Here is a 10,948-nt window from a genome sequence, read left to right on the forward strand (position 1 = left end):
GGAAGGTTGGAAGTTATTGCAACGACAATCGAAAGAATAACCGCAAGCGAATGAGTACATCTTATGATGCACAAAGTTATGCTCTTAACTTCGATGATGGCAACGAAGAAGAAGTTTATGATGTTCATCACTAGCGGGCGAGTTGAACCTACTGTGGAATCGTTTATCATCGAGTTTTTTTTGTACACATATTGGAAACTTAAAATTGATTTTTGACGAATATATAGAATTTGAGATAGTTGATCGAGCACTAAAATTTTTGTCGTGCACTGACTATACAGATTTGGCCTGTGGGAAAAATTGAAATTTTTCATGAGTCCAATCCAAACCCTAAATTTAGAAGTCATAGCATGTCTAGGAGCTGTGGCATCACTATAGTGGAGCTTTACTGTGCTATTTTTCTACCACAAATGATGTTAACTAGATTTAGTGCCCGTGCTACGCATCGGGCGAACCCAAAAACCTTTGTCTCGCCCCGTCCCGATGAATGTTTAGGATTTTTGATTTGGTGTTGCTCGGCTTCGCCCAGGGGCGGAACTACAGCCTAGGTTGGGCTGGCTTAAGCCACCCCTAAAGCCCATAAAAACCATTTTTTTACCAGCCTATTTCTATTGTGCCAAATTTTAGTACCCAAATTTTAGGCTTAAGCCAGCCTAACCGGGAGTGTAAAATGGTCAAGCCAGGGGTAACCAGGATTTCTGGTTCCGCCATTGGCTTCGCCTCCCCCTGTCCTGATACATATTTAAGATTTTTTATTTGGTGTGGCTCGACTTCATCTCACCCAGTCCCTTGGGATTTGATCACAACAATGAACAACCTTCATATTGCATTTAGCAAATACTTTAAGAATTGATCACAACAACCTGCATATGACATTTAGCAAATATGAATGAATTCTTTAAAGCTGTCGATGGTTGAATTTTTAATGTTTTAGCCACTAAAGACCAAATATGAAAAAACTAGGAGAAAAGGAAAAATCAATAACCCAAAAATATATTGGAAGTAATATTAGATGACCGCGCGCGGTGGGGTCCGACAGAGAAACGATGTGCATACATCATTTTCTTCTCCAACACATTTCTGTAAATCTATTCTGGAATATGATAACCATGTAATGAAACACAAAAATTCGGTGACTGCTACAGTGGCGGGGGCGACAAGAAGATGATCATACGCGATGAGGGCTGGCAAAGAAACAAATGCAAGACCATTTCCTTAAACTCTCATAAGAAACAAGTCCATGAAAATACTGGTCACTAAAAGATGCAAGTAAACCGAGCAGTATGTATTGAAAGCCAATTTGTAAGGCTAGTTAGGCTTATGAGCTTCGATAAAAATCTATACTTGCGTTCTACAAGTCACCTTAATCCTCGCTAAATAAAAAAGTCACCTTAATCCTAATGTTACTTAATAATTACGTGGGAACTTTATATGGGATCGTTTGTGTGTAGACACTAATTTGGGAATATGAAATTGTCGAGACTCCGGAGCATCCCTATCTCCACCGACCAGACTTTCTTCCCTAATCTCCACCGATTTTATTCGATTTTTCTTTGTTTTAATCCTGCCATGAGCGGCTAATTCGCCGTCTCATAGGCTCTGATGGAGAAGATATACTCAATTCTTAGATTTACTGCAATTTTGGGATATGTTTCTCAAAAACAAGAGGCGGAATTGCTTAGAAGATCTGCAATTGAATAAAGAAGAAAACCCCTTCTCACACGCATCCTGCAGACGTTGATGATATGAAGATTAATCGATTCTATCAGATCTACTCCAATAATAAGGGGATATGATTAATAAGTTTGAGGAGGTGGAAATAAAACTTGGTCTCTGCAACAACTCAAATCCTTTTTGCATGCTATCTATTGATGCTGGAGATAAGTACTTTAAGTCTTAGAATTGATTGATCTTTAGCCTTGATTAGGAATTTTATGCTTTTTAATTCACCCCCCATTTGAATCTGATTGATTGGATTTTGGTATTATTGTGACTCTAATTATCTTTATTTAGAGTTTCGCTATAGGAATGCTTCATATCCCTGGTCTTGAAAAGAGTAACTAAATCTGTTTAACGCCATCGTATTTTGATTTCAATTTCTTCCTGGATCTTTCAGCTTGTGGTTTTTATTTAGAAAATCAAACCCTATTATTGCTCCTCAAAATTCTGTTGATTTGGTTTATGTTCATCATATGTTGTGCTTCTTTTGATCCTATGTTGTTTCCAAACTTTAATAAAACCCGTGTTAGTTTTTTCCCCTTCATGTAGCTGTTCAGCTGTGTATTGGAGTATCACCTTGTTTCGCTGATTGGCATGGTGATGTTTCTTTGTGTTCAACTGGCCTCCTTGATGTTTTTTCCCCTATTTCTAAAAATTCTGAAAATTTCTTTTAATGCTGTAGCTTATCAGCTGGGTCTTGTGTATCACCATGTTTAGGTGCTTGACATGATGATGTGTTAAAAAAATTCTGTCCATTGGAAAATTCAAGGAGCTTATCTGTCTGTAATCTTGGTATGAGGTTTTATTTAAAGACTGCAACATGAGCCTGATTTGCACAGGGTTTTTACTCTGGTTCTTGAGAGTTTTGGGGACTTTTAAATTTAAAGAGTGGGTGTTTTATGATTTTCTAATCTGATTCCCAACAAAAGATTTCACATTTCATTTTCATCCCTATCTCCTCCTGTAATGGTTTCCTTTGAGATCATAGTTATTTTGGTTATTGTGGAGTATTCCTGTTTTTGTTTCTATCTTATATGGGGTGAATTCAGAATTGCATAACTTTCCTGTGCTACGGCTTTGCCAAATTCAGTTGTTATCGTGCCAAGAGCTTGGAGGGACAAATATTGAATTGAACTCGAACTGATATTGCTGTTTAAGATCCTTTCAAATGAATTTCCTAGCATATCTGAAGAATAGACTATCCCCTAAAAAGCAGTAAATTACATTAATATAAACATGAGTATATCAAGTTGACATCAGAGCGTATGAGCTCTCATTTCGGTTTGCATTTCTTTTTCTTTTTTCTTTGTTTTTGCATTTTCTTGCAGCTTGCTTAGTCTTTTTCCAAAAAAAATTGTGCTTTTTTTCTAGCTCCCATAGTGCTGTCTCAGAGTACAATATAAAATTTGTTTCTGAGTGTAAATAAGATTTTCCTTTATTCTTATGACCCTGTGTTTGTAAACCAAATTATTCTCACTTCCCTCCTTTCTTAAAGTGAAAAATCAAGCTTTCTTTACTGGTCTGTTAGTCTGCTTTTTCTCATTTAATCTCTCTAAAAATAGTGTCATTTTTATAAACGAGATATTATTTTCTTATCCGAGACAAAAGCCCCGTTCGATAGAATGGATTTTCTTTGAAAAAATCTGATTTTCATGATTGGTTCATAGTCCCGTCTGTGGGTATAGCGAAGGGGTTAGCAATAGCCTGGCACAATAATGTAGAGCTAAAATTGCTATCGGCGCATTTAAACGTTTGCCATTTTGAAACAACAATTGGTGAAAAAGAAATAGATATTACATGTGTTTATGGTGCAGTTGAGGCAAATGAAAAGATAGCACAATGGTCACACATTTTGGAATTGTCGAAACAAGTTAAAAAGCCATGGGTACTAACTGGTGACCTGAATATAATTCTCGACCCGGGAGAAAAACAAGGTGGCAATAGTACAAGCTCAAGCAGCAAAATGTTCGTAACTCAGATAATAGACTCTCTGGGATTACAAGATGCGGGCTACGAAGGTGCTCCATTCACATGGTCAAACAGCAGAAGTGGAGAGGCGAATATATGCTAGAGGATTGACAGAGCTTTAATATCATATCAATAGATTCAGATGTTCCATAATACTAAGGTAAGTCACCTTACAAGAGTTGGCTCCGACCATACTCCTATACTTTTCGACTCCAACCCAGAAACAAAAAGAATAAATAAGCCATTTAGATGTCTTAGGTCTTGGCTCTCTCACCCCACGCTATCAACTTTAGTGGAGGCGTCTTGGAACCTTCATTCCTATAATTCTTCATCTAGAAATCTCAGTTCAAACCTGAAATCCCTTTCCTCGGATCTGGCCCAATGAAATTCAGACGTCTTCGGATATATTCATAAAAATATCAAAAATCTTAATATCAAAATAGAGAACATTCATAAATACGGAAACATATCGTCCAAAATAGATATTCTCAAAACCCTTCAAGCTGAACTGGTCAAATGATACGAAATTAAAAATGACTATTATCATCAACTCTCAAGAGATAAATTCTTTAGAGAATATGATCAAAATACGGAATATTTCCATGCCTCTGTCTCAAATAGGAAGAAAATCAATGCTATACATTCTCTTAGAGAACCATCTGGTATCTGGCTCTCGGATCGAGATCAAATCAGTTCCCTATTAATCAACCATTTTACCCAAATAGGAACTTCGCAAATGAATAACTACAATGTGGACCTCTAAGAAATCATCCAACCTTGCATCTCAGACTCAGAAAACATAGATTTAACCCAAATTCCTACAATAGAAGAAATCTGGTCAACTCTTTCTAACATGAATCCTTGGGGTGCTCCAGGCCCGGACGGTTTCCAGCCAGGTTTCTTTAAAGCTAATTGGGGTATATTAGGTCCGGATATAATAAAAGCTACACAAGATTTCTTTAGAACAGGGATTATGGAAAAAGATTTCAACCACTCGTTTATTACTCTTATACCAAAAATCTCCACTCCACAAACCCCAGCAGATTTTAGACCCATCAGCCTCAGCAATACTATCTATAAGCTCATCTCAAAAATTCTGGCGAACAGACTAAAACCCCTCTTAAATAGATTAATATCTCCGAATCAATCTGTTTTCTTGCCAGAAAGACAAATAACAGACAATATCATCATAGCTCATGAACTGATTCACTCGATGAAAACGTCCAAGAAAAAAAAGGGATTTCTAGCTCTCAAGATTGGTCTATTAAAAGCATTTGATAGAGTGGAGTGGCCTTTTATCAAAAAAGCCTTAACTTCCTTTGGGTTTAGCGATTGTTGGGTAAACCTCATCTTTCAATGCATATCCACAACCTCTTATTCTATTCTCCTAAATGGTTCCCCAGGTCCAAATTTCTCCACCTCTAGGGGTTTAAGACAGGGAGACCCTCTATCTCCTTATCTATTTCTAATCTGCATGGAGGTCCTCTATAGGCTCCTTGTAAAAGCCACAGAAGAAAATAAAATCTCGGGGATTAAAATAAACAAAAACGTCCCTTCTACATCCCATCTATTCTTCGCAGATGACTGTTTTCTTTTCACCAAAGCAGACTTAGGGGAAGCAAAAAACTTATTGGATATTCTATCTAAATTTGGGGAAATTACAGGGCAGTTGGTAAATTTACAAAAATCTGGAATTTATTTCAGCCCTAAAATCCACCCAAAACATGGAAAGATAATCGCAAAAATCTTAAGAGTTCCTTTGCTGACAAAAAAGGATAGGTATCTGGGTACTCCTCTTTTCTTCGACAAAAATAGAAAAGAGAATTTTGAACCACTCCTCCAAAGGTACTACAATACACTACAAGGTTGGAAAGCAAAATTGCTATCGCAAGCGGGAAGGACAGTTTTAATCCAATCAATTCTCCAGTCTTACCCAACATATCAAATGCAGATGCTAGCCTTCCAAAAGAAACTCCAGATAAGCTTGACAAAATACAAAGGGATTTTTGGTGGAACAAAGATAGGTCAAAAGGAAAAGGTGGTTATATAAAAGCGTGGAAAGGCATGTGTAAACCAAAAACGCAAGGTGGTTTAGGAATTAAGAACCCCCACAATTTCAATATAGCCCTCCTAACGAAGCTAGCAAGCAGAGTAATGACAGAAAATGATCAATTGTGGGTAAAACTTTTAGAAGCGAAATATTTTCATGGCTCAAATCCTTTCCAACCGACAAGAAATTATGAACTCTCGTGGATCTGGATAAGCATTCAGAAAGGTCTCAATATTATAAAAGGAAATTACATATGGAAAGTGAAAGATGGAACAAATACGAAGATCTGGGAAGACAACTGGATACCCAATGCAGACATAGTAACTCAACCAAGTGATATGGCTGACCCACTGCCTCAAAAGGTCCATGAGCTTCTAAATACTGACGGTTCCTGTGACATCGGAAAAATAGATGAGTACTTTACACCAGAAATTAAGAATAAAATTCTAGCAATTACCCCGCATAAAGATAAGAGAGATCGAATTAGATGGAAACATCATATTTCTGGGGCTTTTTCGGCAAAAAATGTTTACAATTACCTCATAAATCAGAATAATAATGATGAGGAGGATATTATTTTTCCATGGAAAAACCTTTGGAATTTGCAGGCAATCCCCCGGATTAGATTGTTTATTTGGAAACTGGTTCAAAAGGCTCTTCCGACAAATAGCAGACTAGCAGCCCACAACTCAGAGATCTCCGCTGAGTGTCCTTTATGTGATAACCAAGTGTCAGAAACAGAAAACCATCTTTTCAGGAAATGTCATTTCGCTAGATCGATCTGGTTTGGCTGCGATTTGAACACGGTCAACTCACAAATTAACACAAACTCAATTGTTAAGTGGGTTGAAATTTGGATATCGGATCCCAAATACTCAAAAATTTGTGAACAAATTGCAACAATCATTTGGTTCCTATGGAAATATAGATGTGAAGTGATTTTTAGAAAAATCAATCCTGACCCATTTGCTTTGATTCAACAAATTAAGAAATTCTTACAAGCTCAACCGTACAACAAGGAGAATTTGAAGAAAGATACTCAGAAAAAGAAAGCAACTAAAAATGCGTGGAACAATTTCAACGCCGATTGGATTATTTTTACAGATGCTTCGTTTAACAAAGAAAACTTATCCATGGGCTACGCCTTCATTCTATATTCGGTAGAATAAGAAACTTTTATGCATCTCTCTGCAGGTTCAAATTGGGCGTCCTCAGCTTTACATGCAGAAGCAAAATCTCTTTTTAAGGCTTTAAAATGGCTAGAAGACAATATCCTCTCTAGTGTATTTATTGCTACAGATTGTAAAGTTCTGTCAGATTGCATTAACAATAAAGAAACGGCAGTTGCTTGGGTGGCGGAGAATACTATAGAAGAAATTACTTCTAGTCTAGACAAGTTACCACAAATCAAGCTAAAATTTATTAACAGAGATCATAATGCAGCAGCGGACTCGGTAGCAAAAGAAGCAAGAATAAGAAGACTACAACACATGTCGAAACACTTGCAACAACAAGTGCTGAAAAAAAATATTCTTTCTAATACTTCCGGAAAAAATGAAATTGTAGAACTCATGTTTTATATTGTTTAAATTAATATATTCTCATGTTCTATCAAAAAAAAAATAATAATAATTACGTGGAGCAAACAATTCTTTTGCGTTTAGCTACGGTACATTTGACATCAGTTACTTATAGACGTATAGAAATTAATTTATCGGTCCATTTAGTTGTCGACAGCGTGCAAGGATACCAAATGCATGAAGCCCACTTGTTCAATTTTTTTAAGAGGTTAAGGGAAAATTCTGGTTATTAGACGATATAACCCTTATCTATGTCTAACATTCATGTCTTTGTTCCTTTCACCAGCATCATCTTTTCCGTCTCAGTGACGGTAATCCCACCACTAACTTCCTGCCAGTACAATATCCTTTAGCACAACAACACCATTACTTTCCATCAGAAAAATCTATTTCATATGAGATTTTCGATGTTTAACTAAGTTCCCGAAAGAAGAAAACGAAGAAGAGATCATTGCACATGTGATATTTTTTTTCAACTCATGTGACATTGATTCAATTCTCTTGCTTTGTTTGTCTGTAAATTTCTTGTATATGGTTTGCTTTATAACCCGTATTAGTATTTTTCGTTTCTATCTTTTGGTTCTTCTCTGTCGTCAATTTGAATTTACTTTTATTGTGTGGGTATGTTAGTACAATTGCAATTGATCAATCCATTTGTTATGTTCTTAATAAGATTTCAATCTAATAATGTTATTCAGTTGTGTTGATGATGATGATAACACCAAAATTTGGTTTCTGGTTTACTCGGCCTGCTGTTCTATCTTCTTACCCAGTATCAGAAGAACATCTCTGTTTCTTTTCTGATGATGATCATCTCTGTTATTTTCTAAATTTCTTTGGATTGATAGTTTTTTATGGTAAAAAACAGTGATTTATTCTCTTATAAATGTGAGTTTTGAAATCACTGAAGTATGATGGTTTAATAATCCCAATTTAAGTGATTTCACAAAAATTGGAAGAACAAAAAAAAACGGATTCAGATCTTCTGATTGGTCGATTCCAATCGATTTAGTGGTGTTTTCCCAGAACTTTGAACTTGAACTTTGTGTCATTGACTGTATATGAAGAAAATTTGTCATCAATTCGATCAATAATCTCAAGATTCATCTTAATTTTGTGAAATTGTGGATTCAAAAAAGTAGGAATTACCAATAGGTACTATTATAGTGTTCTTAGTTAGTGGCAGGTCCACCCATTAAAGTCCAGTAACCGGAGGTCCATAATTAAAAGAAAACATAAAAATGGACCAAATTTTTTAAACCCAGGTCCTACACACGTGTGTAACCTATTACGTGCATTTTAATAATTCCCAGAATGGCCTTCACTATAAATATAACAGAAATAAAAGTCATGTTTTCTCAATTTTCTTCTCAGATCCGTTTTCTCTCTCTCGTTCGCTCTCCTCTTCTGCAGCCGCTTATGAAGTTTAGACCTAGGGTTTGCGAAGATGTTTCGTGGTTTTACAGGTATGTTATGTAATCTTTTTTCCAGTTCTTCTTTGTTTTTGATTAATTCTCAACTGAATCATGAAGATCTGATTGATTTCATGATGTTTTCACTTTCTTTTTCCAGTTTTGGTAGTTCGATTTCATGATGTTCTCTAGTTTTTCACGTGCTGCTGATTTTTAAACTATGAATCAACAGTACATATTTGTTGTACTGAAATATACTGCTCTAATTTTGTTGTTTTTTTTATAGTTTTGGAGATTTTTCTTGTTTGATCCAGAAGTACATATACGAAATACTCAAATTAAAGTGTTTCGATTCTATTTTTTCATAGATTCCCTACTTGTTTTTCACATGCAGCTAAATTTTAGATTATGAATCAGCAGTACATATATGGTGTACTAAAAAATTATGCTTTAATTTTGTTATTTTTGTAGTTTTGGATATTCTTCTTCTTCGATCTAGAAGTACATATATGGAATACTGGAAAAAAAAGTGTTTCAATTCAGTTTTTTATAGATTCATTACTTGGTTTTCACATGCAGCTGATTTTAGTTCCATTTTGTTTTTTTATATGCTTTTGAGTTGCTTTTGTGTATTAATCATCGGTACGTATATGATATATTGGTGGATTTTAATGAAACAAGTTCAGATCTAAATAAAAAATCATGTTTTATGTTTATTTCATTAATAGATCTGATATTTTTATGATTTTTGGTTTGATTTTCAGTTTTCTTTTGTGTATTAACCATCAATACATATCTGACGTACTGTTTTCTTTTTTTGTTTACTATGAATCTATAGGTTTTCTCTTATTTTTTTGGTTTGATCCAGGAGTACATATATGTTGTATTGGTTGAAACTTCTTCTGATTCTGTTTTTTGGACGCTAAAGGAGGAGTATTTACCGCCTGGTTGGCTCTGTCTGGTACTTTTGTTTGCAGAACTATCCCCTTGATCTGTTTTAGGCAGGCAAATATTTTGCCGGACTTGAATTATAGCAGAATAATAATCTATTCTAAATCAGGTATGTGGTGCATCTGACAATCAAGAACTTCCTCCAAATTTTATAAAGCTCAAAAGAGATGTATACACACCAGATGTGATGGCAGCATGTGACTATATGATCGGTATTGGATTAAGTTTCGTTGAATATTTAAGTTTTTCGTTTCTGTTAGTCTGATAATAAAATCAGATACTTAGTTATATTTTGTTTCAGGAAAGATTGGGTATGGAACAGTAAGTGAGGCTCTGTCATACAAGTTTCCTTTCGTATTTGTACGGAGAGACTTCTTTAATGAAGAACCGTTCGTTAGAAATATGCTTGAGGTATACAAGTCACTAGCTGATACTTTAGCTCTTTACCCATTTATCACTATAATAGTTGGGATATGTGAGTTTGTGTGGTTGACCTGATCTTTTTTTTCTTTTTTTTTTTCAAAATAGTATTACCAAAACGGCGTTGAAATGATTAGGAGGGATTTGCTCACAGGACGCTGGGCACCTTACCTTCATCGTGCAATTAGTTTGAAACCCTACTATGAAGGAGGGGTTGATGGTTGATGTATTTTCAAAAGTTGTTGTAGATAGTGGTAAAAGGGGTTCTTTTCGAACTTGTGAATGTAACTTTTTTTTAGATTTAAATAAATAAATAAATAAATGAAGGAAATTATTTTTTTTTAATAGTAATGTCAAGATTTTAGAAGGATTAAGGCTCAGGATTCACTACCACTTCAAGTTGATTGGTTATAAATAATATTTCAGAAATTATTATTAAACTCTTTTTCTTATTAAATCACTTTTTAATTTAAAAGGTGTCCAAATATTAAGTTGTAATCCTTAAGCATGATTTATCAAAGAATTATTCTAAGCATAAAACATCAAACTGATTCACAAAATAAATAATTAACGAAATTATAAATAAAAATATTACCAATCAAACATGAGTGAATAGATCCTCCATTGCCTCAATCACCAAGAATTTAGCCTCTCATCATGTTGGAAAAATACTCAAAAGATTTTATTGATGCTCACAAGTTGATTACAAATGATGAAATAATAGGAAAATCGATTTTAAGACCGTCGGGTGGGTTTATCAGAGGTGTACCCACAAAAACCAATACTCCAGACCCTAGCTATCTATGCAGAACCTTGGAAAGCACTAAAGAACCTCCTTGGTTGGCATA

The 10,948-nt window shown here is 35.1% G+C and overlaps 2 long non-coding RNA genes across 2 annotated transcripts; both read left to right on the forward strand.

Moving 5' to 3' along the window:
• The first annotated feature begins 1,203 nt into the window (after window positions 1–1,203).
• On the forward strand, window positions 1,204–8,012 carry LOC113282706. Its single transcript, XR_003327115.1, has 2 exons — window positions 1,204–3,847; window positions 6,932–8,012. It is a non-coding gene; the product is annotated as an uncharacterized LOC113282706 (long non-coding RNA).
• Window positions 8,013–9,607: 1,595 nt separating this feature from the next.
• LOC113282705 lies at window positions 9,608–10,295 on the forward strand. Its single transcript, XR_003327114.1, has 4 exons — window positions 9,608–9,690; window positions 9,790–9,892; window positions 9,982–10,091; window positions 10,209–10,295. It is a non-coding gene; the product is annotated as an uncharacterized LOC113282705 (long non-coding RNA).
• The last annotated feature ends 653 nt before the right edge of the window (window positions 10,296–10,948 follow it).

This window comes from Papaver somniferum, chromosome 5 (assembly GCF_003573695.1).
Source record: "Papaver somniferum cultivar HN1 chromosome 5, ASM357369v1, whole genome shotgun sequence".
In the NCBI taxonomy this organism is placed as follows: domain Eukaryota; kingdom Viridiplantae; phylum Streptophyta; class Magnoliopsida; order Ranunculales; family Papaveraceae; genus Papaver; species Papaver somniferum.